The sequence below is a fragment of the Rhamphochromis longiceps genome, linkage group LG3 (assembly GCF_057381845.1).
Source record: "Rhamphochromis longiceps isolate RC_006_pf linkage group LG3, R_longiceps_female_GT1.1, whole genome shotgun sequence".
Classification (NCBI taxonomy): Eukaryota; Metazoa; Chordata; class Actinopteri; order Cichliformes; family Cichlidae; genus Rhamphochromis; species Rhamphochromis longiceps.
This window is the reverse complement of record NC_140559.1, coordinates 6,916,624-6,926,734: the sequence shown is the minus strand read 5'-3', so window position 1 is coordinate 6,926,734 and position 10,111 is coordinate 6,916,624. Positions and strand designations below refer to the sequence as shown.

General features: G+C 43.4%; 1 protein-coding gene across 1 annotated transcript in view; it reads right to left on the bottom strand.

Annotated features, from left to right (window-relative positions):
• Positions 1–10,111, bottom strand: part of LOC146672694 (uncharacterized) — a 104,387-nt gene that overhangs the window by 56,238 nt on the left and 38,038 nt on the right. The window lies entirely within an intron of this gene.

Sequence of the window (10,111 nt, the reverse complement as noted above, 5' to 3'; positions counted from 1 at the left end):
TCTGCACACAAACGATCCCACGTTACTAATAAACTGTTTCACTGTTACCAATGTGCCCAAACATTCACCTCATTGTCTGCTCTGTGCAAACATCAGCGCGATCACTCAGGGCTGAAATCACTCCCATCACTGGATCACAGTGAATCTGAAGACACAGAAAGATCCTCTGGTTTCTGTGTCAGACTCAAAAAGCTTGAGATCAGGCTCCACAGAGTTCAGATAGAATCATTTAAACTTGTGTTGAACTGAACTGGTTGCTGGGATGAACTTCTACATAATACAGATCTACATGGGATCTTCTTTTCTGTTGTTTTACTGAGTCAGTTTTGTCCTTTATTCTCTGTCCTGGTTTTGCTCGTCTGTAAATGATTGAAACTCAGTCAAATAGTTCATTGTTCTCCAGCAAAACGTTTTGGAAACTCATGTTTAACCTTTAAAACTCTGACATGTTTTAGCACACAAGGCTTCATCGGGGAGTTCACTCATGATTGGACCATGAGAACAAAGGTTTTTAGTTCTTTCAAAGAGAGTCTTGGAGATGTTTGATGTTTCTGTTTTTCTGAAACCACCTGAAAGAAAAACTATTTTTCTTGCTTTATGTAGTGTGGAAGTTTTTAATGTTTCTTCATCTGTGATGTTCTTGAATGTGTTCGCGTGAAGATGGTACAAATAAACTGTCCTTTCAGCTTTAGCTCCTAATTTATTCATTATTTATGGATGTAGCACAGCAGCCGTCTCTTGATTAACACATGGAGGGCTCGGGATCTGATGGTGTCGTCTCCCGAATTTGCCCACTCAGTAAATCTCACTCATGGCCAAGAAATTGAAATAAACCTTGTTTCCCTGCTGGATAGTGATCCACTGTAACTCTGCTCCTCCTTCCTGTTTAGGATTTCTGTGGCTGAAGTAAAATTCCCTCCATCCATCACTTATCCCAGCTAACCCAAAGTGAAATAAAGTTTTGCTCGTCTTAAAAAAGCGTTACAATAATGGGCATTACCAATGCAAACTGAATGATACAGAAGATGAAAGAAGAGACTTTGATCAGTTAATAAAGGTCATGATCTGGATTCATTGTGGCTGCTACACAGATACTTCTGGGTCACTTCTCTCAGTTAAGATAAGATAACCTTTATTAGTCCCACACGTGGGAAATTTGTTTTGTCACAGCAGGAAGTGGACAGTGCAAAAGTTATGAGGCAAAAATTAGAATACAATAAGAATAAATACAGTACACAACTGTACAGAATAGAATAAAATAAAATACTATATACAGAAGAATAAAATAAAATAAATATACAATAAGATAAAAATAGAATACAAATACAAATACTATATACAACTGAGTAAAAATACAACGATGACAGAAAGGATTATTGCACTTAGTACTATTGCATATGTATGGATGTGTGTGCTTGATCAGTTAAAGTCTTTATTATGGAGTCTGACAGCAGTGGGGAGGAAAGACCTGCGAAATCTCTCCGTCCCACACCGTGGGTGCCGCAGTCTCCCACTGAAGGAGCTGCTCAGTGCTGTCACAGTCTGCTGCATGGGGTGGGAGATGTTGTCCAACAGGGATGACAGCTTAGCCACCATTCTCCTGTCACTCACCACCTCCACTGGGTCCAGAGGGCATCCTAGAACAGAGCTGGCCCTTCGGATCACCCTGTTCAGTCTCTTCCTGTCCCCAGCAGAGATGCTGCCGCCCCAGCAGACCACACCATAGAAGATAGCAGAAGCCACAACAGAGTCATAGAAGGTCTTCAGCAGTGGGCCCTCCACTCCAAACGACCTGAGTCTCCGCAGTAGGTACAGCCTGCTCTGCCCTTTCCTGTAGAGGGCGTCTGAGTTATGAGTCCAGTCCAGTCTATTGTTCAGATGAACACCAAGGTACCTGTAGGTGTCCACAGCCTCAATGTCCATACCTTGGATGTTCAGTGGTTGCAGTGGAGAATGCTTGTGCCTGCGGAAGTCTACCACCAGTTCCTTGGTTTTACTGGCGTTGATCTGGAGGTAGTTCAGCTGGCACCAGTCCACAAAGTCTTGGGTCAGACCTCTGTACTCCTTGTCGTCCCCATCAGCGATGAGGCCGACTATTGCAGAGTCATCAGAGAACTTCTGCAGGAAGCACTGGGTGGAATTGTGGGAGAAGTCTGCAGTGTAGATGGTGAAGAGGAACGGAGCCAGAACCGTTCCCTGTGGGGCCCCCGTACTGCAGACGACCCTGTCCGACACACAGCCCTGAGTCCTCACATACTGTGGTCGGTCGGTGAGGTAGTCCAGGATCCAGGTAGTGAGGTGATGGTCCACTCCAGAGTTCACCAGCTTGTCCTTTAGAACCGAGGGAAGAATGGTGTTGAAGGCACTGGAGAAATCAAAGAACATGATTCTCACAGTGCTTCCAGCGGTCTCCAGGTGAGCGAGGGAACGATGTAGTTAGGAACCTTCCTCACCAAACTGACTGTTGGACCACACCCCTGGTTTCATGAGAAATTGTTTCAGCCATGATTTCTCTTCCTGTATTTCAGAGTAAAGACTGAAGTGACAAATGGAAGCATGTTTAAAAAACACAATGTGAGAGAGACGTTGAGGTCCTTAGAAGTTACCCTGGGTTTTTCTGTCACCCTGCTAGATGTTACACACCTTGTTATTGGACTGATTTCTACTGCTGGACTACTCCTGCGGAGAGTAACAATACTCTTACTAATTAGCTCCCTTTCACACCTTTGGGGATATTTATTTTTGTGTTTGCAGCGCTGTGAGCCAGAACAGCGAGAGAAAAATCTGCAACAGCGACGAGCCGAATGCTTACGTGAATCGCAGCAGCTGCACATGTGCAACGCTGAATTAGAGGATATCTTTGCTCTGGATTTCTATTTCTACTTTTTCGTTTCTATATGATTCTTCTTGCATCTAAACAAAGATGATTCAATTTGCTAAATGTTGATGGCTCTTCATGCTCAGGTGTAAATGAGACGTAATATTTGCTCTTGGTTTGGTTCTCCTGTACAGAACCTTGCAGTACAACAGAAACCTAAAAACATTATTTGTAGTTGTTATTCTTAGTTGTTCTGCTGCCTAAATACCACAGGGTCTGATTATGAAGTTATTGAGCTGCACATACGTTACGACCTGCTTAAGTTCGAGGTCACAGCGTCTGTAGAGCAGCTGGAACATAATGAAGTCTACAAGGTTAAAGTTTTCTCTTCAGTTATTGTTCTTTCTGCTGCTTGGTTTGATGGATCTGAGAGCTTTTGTTTTTATTATTGTTATTATAATTATCATTAATATTTTACTCTCTAGAAGCTTTAAAATAGTGTTTGTGTTTGAAAAAATTGATTTAAGAATTGAACAGAAACATCTGTCCTTCTGAAAATGGCCCAAAGGCACGGAGACAAAGTCAAAGGATGCAACCTGTAACTTTCTCTTCCTTCATGTCAGGACCATCATCCATGATTTATATAAAATGCATATAGCAACAGTAGCACTTTAGTTTGGACTTTATGATTTCTGTAACTGGAAAATATTATTTTGTTTAAAGACAGAAGTGACCGCATAGTTGCAACATCAAAGGGAAATATGAATTAATTAGCATCAAGTATATTTGTTGCTTAAGCGTTTGCACTATAACTTAAGTAGGATTATAACTTTTAAGGAAGGAAAGATTTCAGATATTTAGTTCACTGTTTCAGTTATTTTATATGAAATTAAAACATTTACGTTGGTCAAATATGATGCTCTAAATCAAATAAAAGTTTGAAAATAAATGATGTATTTTTAAATGCTGCAACAAATGTTCACAAAAAGTAACTATAATTAAAACCAGTTAAACAAAATCAAATGTTTGAATCATGCTTAACCAAATGCCAGGCTGGAGAGCTGAACCTAAAGTATACGTAGAAAGATTTCAACATCTGAGCAGTTTTTAATGTTTTTATCACATATAAATGTCACAGCAGTGGGTCCTGGCCCAATGCTTTGTGTTTTTGGTTTTCTTTGACTCTTGTTTTTCTTGGTTTTTGTTCTTCTTATTTATCAGGCTCTCAGTAATCTTAGTTCTCCCTCCCTCAGTGTTCATTTCAGCCTGTGTTTAGTTTCTGTTCCCGTGTCCCACGTTTCATCGTTTCATGTCGAGTCAGCCCTGTCTCTCTGTTTCCTGTGTCTCCCCAGTCAGCCCCGCCTCCCTCGGGCAGTCATGTGTGATACAGAGTAATAAACCTGACTACATTTGCTACACTCTCTTTATTACCTGTTACTTTAAAATTCATACACTAATTATGTCTGCCCATCTCTCTAATGTGAAGGTCAAAGGTCAACATCCCAGTGACATAAGAATAATCCGAAATCAGAATCAGAATCAGAATACTTTATTGATCCCTGGGGGAAATTATTTTTTGTTACAGTGCTCCATTTTAAACCAACATTAAGACAAGACAGACAATACACTAACTAAGAATAGTACAATATATACATATATATACATACATACATACATAAGTCACTCATAAATAAATAGTTGGAAAAGAAACATGTGTAGCTGTAGCAGCAAACAGTGTGTTAAGTGGATGCGTTGTACAGGGAGATGGCCACAGGCAGGAATGATTTCCTGTGTCGTTCAGTGGTGCTTTTCGGTAATCTCAGTCTCTCACTGAACGTGCTCCTGTGACTGACCAGCATGTCATGGAGTGGGTGGGAGGTGTTATCCAACATTGTCTTTATCTTGGACAGCATCCGCCTCTCCGACACCACCTTGAGGGTGTCCAGCACCATCCCCACAACATTGCTGGCCTTACGGATTAGTTTATTAAGTCTGTTGGCATCTGCGACCCTCAGCCTGCTCCCCCAGCATGCAACAGCATAGAGGATCGCACTGGCCACAACAGACTCATAGAAAATCCTCAGCATTTTCTGGCAGATGTTGAAGGACCTCAGTCGCCTCAAAAAATAGAGACGACTCTGGCCCTTCCTGTAAAGTGCTGTGGTGTTTTTAGCCCAGTCCAGTTTATTGTCAATGTGTACTCCAAGGTATTTATAGTCCTCCACAATGTCAACACTGACCCCCTGAATTGAAACAGGGGTCAAGTGTTTCCTGGTCTTCCTGAAGTCCACGATCAGTTCCTTGGTCTTTGCCACGTTGAGCTGCAGATGATTCTGCTCACACCACGTGACAAAGGAGTCGATCACAGCCCGGTACTCTGTCTCATCATCCCTGCTGATGCATCCAACCACCGCAGAGTCATCAGAAAACTTCTGAAGATGGCAGGTCTCTGTGCAGTGGCTGAAGTCTGTGGTGTAGAGGGTGAAGAGGAAGGGGGAGAGGACAGTCCCCTGTGGTGCCCCTGTGTTGCTGATCACCTTGTCAGACACACACTGTGGGAGACGTACAGTGGGGCAAAAAAGTATTTAGTCAGCCACCGATTGTGCAAGTTCCCCCACTTAAAATGATGACAGAGGTCAGTAATTTGCACCAGTGGTACACTTCAACTGTGAGAGACAGAATGTGAAAAAAAAAATCCATGAATTCACATGGTAGGATTTGTAAAGAATTTATTCGTAAATTAGGGTGGAAAATAAGTATTTGGTCACCTCAAACAAGGAAAATCTCTGGCTCTCACAGACCTGTAACGTCTTCTGTAAGAAGCTTTTCTGTCCCCCACTCGTTACCTGTATGAATGGCACCTGTTTGAACTCATCATCTGTATAAAAGACACCTGTCCACAGCCTCAAACAGTCAGACTCCAAACTCCGCCATGGCCAAGACCAAAGAGCTTTCGAAGGACACCAGGAAAAGTATTGTAGACCTGCACCAGACTGGGAAGAGTGAATCTACAATAGGCAAGCAGCTTGGTGTGAAAAAATCAACTGTGGGAGCAATCATCAGAAAATGGAAGACATACAAGACCACTGATAATCTCCCTCGATCTGGGGCTCCACGCAAGATCTCATCCCGTGGGGTCAAAATGATCATGAGAACGGTGAGCAAAGATCCCAGAACCACATGGGGGGACCTGGTGAATGACCTGCAGAGAGCTGGGACCAAAGTAACAAAGGTCACCATCAGTAACACACTACAACGGCAGGGAATCAAATCCCGCACTGTCAGACGTGTTCCGCTGCTGAAGCCAGTGCATGTCCAGGCCCGTCTGAAGTTTGCCAGAGAGCACATGGATGATACAGCAGAGGATTGGGAGAATGTCATGTGGTCAGATGAAACCAAAGTAGAACTTTTTGGTATAAACTCAACTCGTCGTGTTTGGAGGAAGAAGAATACTGAGTTGCATCCCAAGAACACCATACCTACTGTGAAGCATGGGGGTGGAAACATCATGCTATGGGGCTGTTTTTCTGCCAAGGGGACAGGACGACTGATCCGTGTTAAGGACAGAATGAATGGGGCCATGTATCGTGAGATTTTGAGCCAAAACCTCCTTCCATCAGTGAGAACTTTGAAGATGAAACGAGGCTGGGTCTTCCAACATGACAATGATCCAAAACACACCGCCCGGGCAACAAAGGAGTGGCTCCGTAAGAAGCATTTGAAAGTCCTGGAGTGGCCTAGCCAGTCTCCAGACCTCAACCCCATAGAAAATCTGTGGCGGGAGTTGAAAGTCCGTGTTGCTCGGCGACAGCCCCAAAACATCACTGCTCTCGAGAAGATCTGCATGGAGGAATGGGCCAAAATACCAGCTACTGTGTGTGCAAACCTGGTAAAGACCTATAGTAAACGTTTGACCTCTGTTATTGCCAACAAAGGTTATGTTACAAAGTATTGAGTTGTATTTTTGTTATTGACCAAATACTTATTTTCCACCCTGATTTACGAATAAATTCTTTACAAATCCTACCATGTGGATTCATGGATTTTTTTTTCACATTCTGTCTCTCACAGTTGAAGTGTACCTCTGGTGCAAATTACTGACCTGTGTCATCATTTTAGGTGGGGGAACTTGCACAATCGGTGGCTGACTAAATACTTTTTTGCCCCACTGTACATATTGTGGTCTTCCTGTCAGGTAATCAACAATCCAGGACACCAGAGAAGCATCCACCTGCATCGCTGCTAACTTATCACCCAGGAGGGTCGGCCTGATGGTGTTGAAAGCACTGGAAAAGTCAAAAAACATGACCCTCACAGTGCTCGCCGGCTGGTCCAGATGGGTGTAGACACGATTGAGCAGGTAGATGATGGCGTCCTCAGTTCCGAGACGAGGCTGATAAGCGAACTGAAGGGGATCCAGGTGTGGTCTTACTATGGGTCGCAGCTGGTCCAGGATGAGCCTTTCCAGGGTCTTCATGATGTGGGAGGTCAATGCCACGGGCCTGTAATCCTGGGGGCCACTGGGACGTGGCGTCTTTGGTACAGGGACGAGGCATGATGTCTTCCACATCACTGGGACCCTCTGCAGACTCAGACTCAGCATAAACAGTTTATGAAAGACTCCACACAGCTGGGGGGCACAGGTCTTGAGGACAAGGGGACTCACTCCGTCTGGTCCAGCAGACTTGCCTGAGTGAAGTCTCCTCATTTGCATCTCAACCTGGTATTGAGTGAAGGTGATGGGTGGGGGAGGGGTGTCAGGAATCTCACAGGAGGCAAAATGTGAAGAGAGAGGCTGGCACAGTGGTGTGGCTCTGGATTCCAGGCTGACTGCAGGTGAGGTTGTGGGGGTGGGAGCAGACACTGTGGTGTCGAATCTATTGAAAAACAGATTCAACTCATTGGCTCTATTCTCACCTCCCTCAGCTCCCCTGCTGTTGGTTGGCCTGAATCCAGTGATGGTCTTCATGCCCCTCCACACCTCTCTCATGCTGTTCTGCTGGAGTTTCCACTCCAGCTTCCTCCTGTAATTGTCCTTAGCCTCTCTGATCTAAGGGGCAAAGGCAGCGGTTAATTTAGCACATTTAGCATTAAGGGTACAGCAAGGATATACTTTTACTTATTGTGGCAGGGGTGTGGTCTCTGGCCTGCTGCAGTGGAGGCTGGTGGCGGGACGTTGGACGGCACAGGTGAGGGTGATGGAGCTCATGACTCTCCCCTTTATAGTGACGGAGGAGACTGGCGTGGGGGAAGCGTGTAGTGGAGGAAGCCGAGGAGAGAGCTGGTTTCTGGCTACAAAGACGGCGTCAAACCAGAAAAGATTGCTCGTGGTCAAATAATGTGTCAATCACCTCAGGAACAAAATCAAATGTTTGAATCATGCTTAACCAAATGCCAGGCTGGAGAGCTGAACCTAAAGATTTCAACATCTGAGCAGTTTTTAATGTTTTTATCACATATAAATGTCACAGCAGTGGGTCCTGGCCCAATGCTTTGTGTTTTTGGTTTTCTTTGACTCTTGTTTTTCTTGGTTTTTGTTCTTCTTATTTATCAGGCTCTCAGTAATCTTAGTTCTCCCTCCCTCAGTGTTCATTTCAGCCTAGAGCTGGGCGATAGAACGATAACGATATGTATCCCGATATAACTTTTACTCGATAGAGAAATTAAGCTATCGCGATAGACCTCGCCGCTCTTGTCCTCTTTTAAAAAAAAAAAAAAAAAAGGTCAGCCAATCCAAATTAAGTAGTGCAGAGCCGAACCAATCACAGCCGCAGCGTCACGTCGTGTGACTTGTTACGTACAGCACAAGTGCCAAGCCGCACGTGTGTTTGTTTGGGAAGCATCCAGCGGGTAATGGAGGAAATGAGTGTGCCGACTAGAAAATCAACCGAGCGTGACCGAAGAGAAAACAGATGATGGTTCCAATGCCGGAGAGATTGTCGAACGGAAGAGCCATAGAAGTTCCGTAGTGTGAAGGTATTTCGGCTATTTCAAGTCTGACAAAAAACAGAGTAGCTGCACTGTAAATTGTGCCGAAAGCAAGTCTGGAAATACAATAAACTGGTGCATGCGTCACACTGTGCGCCACGTTATTGTTTCGGTGAAATGAATTTCTACAATACTGTTAATTCTACTCTCTGCAGTGTTTAAATGCTTACATATACACACAGTTACTGTCCGTCCACACATACGACTCGGTTCTGCTTCTATGCCCCAGCTTTGTTTACTTTTTCCCACCGAGGCTTCTAGACTTCTGATTGGCCAACATTTCTGCACGGTTAGGAATCTAGCTCCACCTGCTGCTTTGGCATGTTCATAGCAGCGTTTTCCTTCATTTCTGCCTTTATGTGTGGACGGGATTATTTTTGAAAACGAAAACGGAAAATCTCCGTTTTCAAAAATACCCGTGTACGTGCGGACGTAGCCTCAGTCTCTGACTGGAAGCGCTAATTCGTCATTCGGCTTTTGTCAGACTAAAGTAACTGTTAAAACTGTTTGAAAAGCTCAGCTATACAACAAGGAGAGATTGAGAATTTCCTTTTAGTTCTCAGTTTATTTGATATTGACAAAAGTTAGTCAGTTTTGTCTGTTCTTCTGTAAAACAAACTAAGATTTATTTTTAGAATTAATATTTTGTTTCTAAGTGGAATTGACAATTTAGTAGTCTGTTTCGTTTGTTCTATTTTGAAACTTAAACGCTTTAGTGGCTGCCTTTTGTGTAGTTTGTAATATTTGCCTTTATTTATCTGAAAAAGTCTCATGTTCCTTAAGTACATCTACCCTGTTGAACTTATTATGGGAAATAAATATTTAAATAAAAACAAGCTGCTGATTATTTCACATTTTACTTGTGAGCAACAGCACATTTAAATCTTACAAATATAGTTATTTGGCTTATATTGTGATAGATATCGTCATGGCCTGAAATGAAAAAAACATATTGTGATATGAAAAAATCTCATATCGCCCAGCTCTAGTTCAGCCTGTGTTTAGTTTCTGTTCCCGTGTCCCACGTTTCATCGTTTCATGTCGAGTCAGCCCTGTCTCTCTGTTTCCTGTGTCTTCCCAGTCAGCCCCGCCTCCCTCGGGCACTCATGTGTGTGATACAGAGTAATAAACCTGACTACATTTGCTACACTCTCTTTATTACCTGTTACTTTAAAATTCATAAACTAATTATGTCTGCCCATCTCTCTAATGTGAAGGTCAAAGGTCAACATCCCAGTGACATAAGAATAATCCCAAAGGGGCAAAGGCAGCGGTTAATTTAGCATATTTAGCATTAAGGGTACA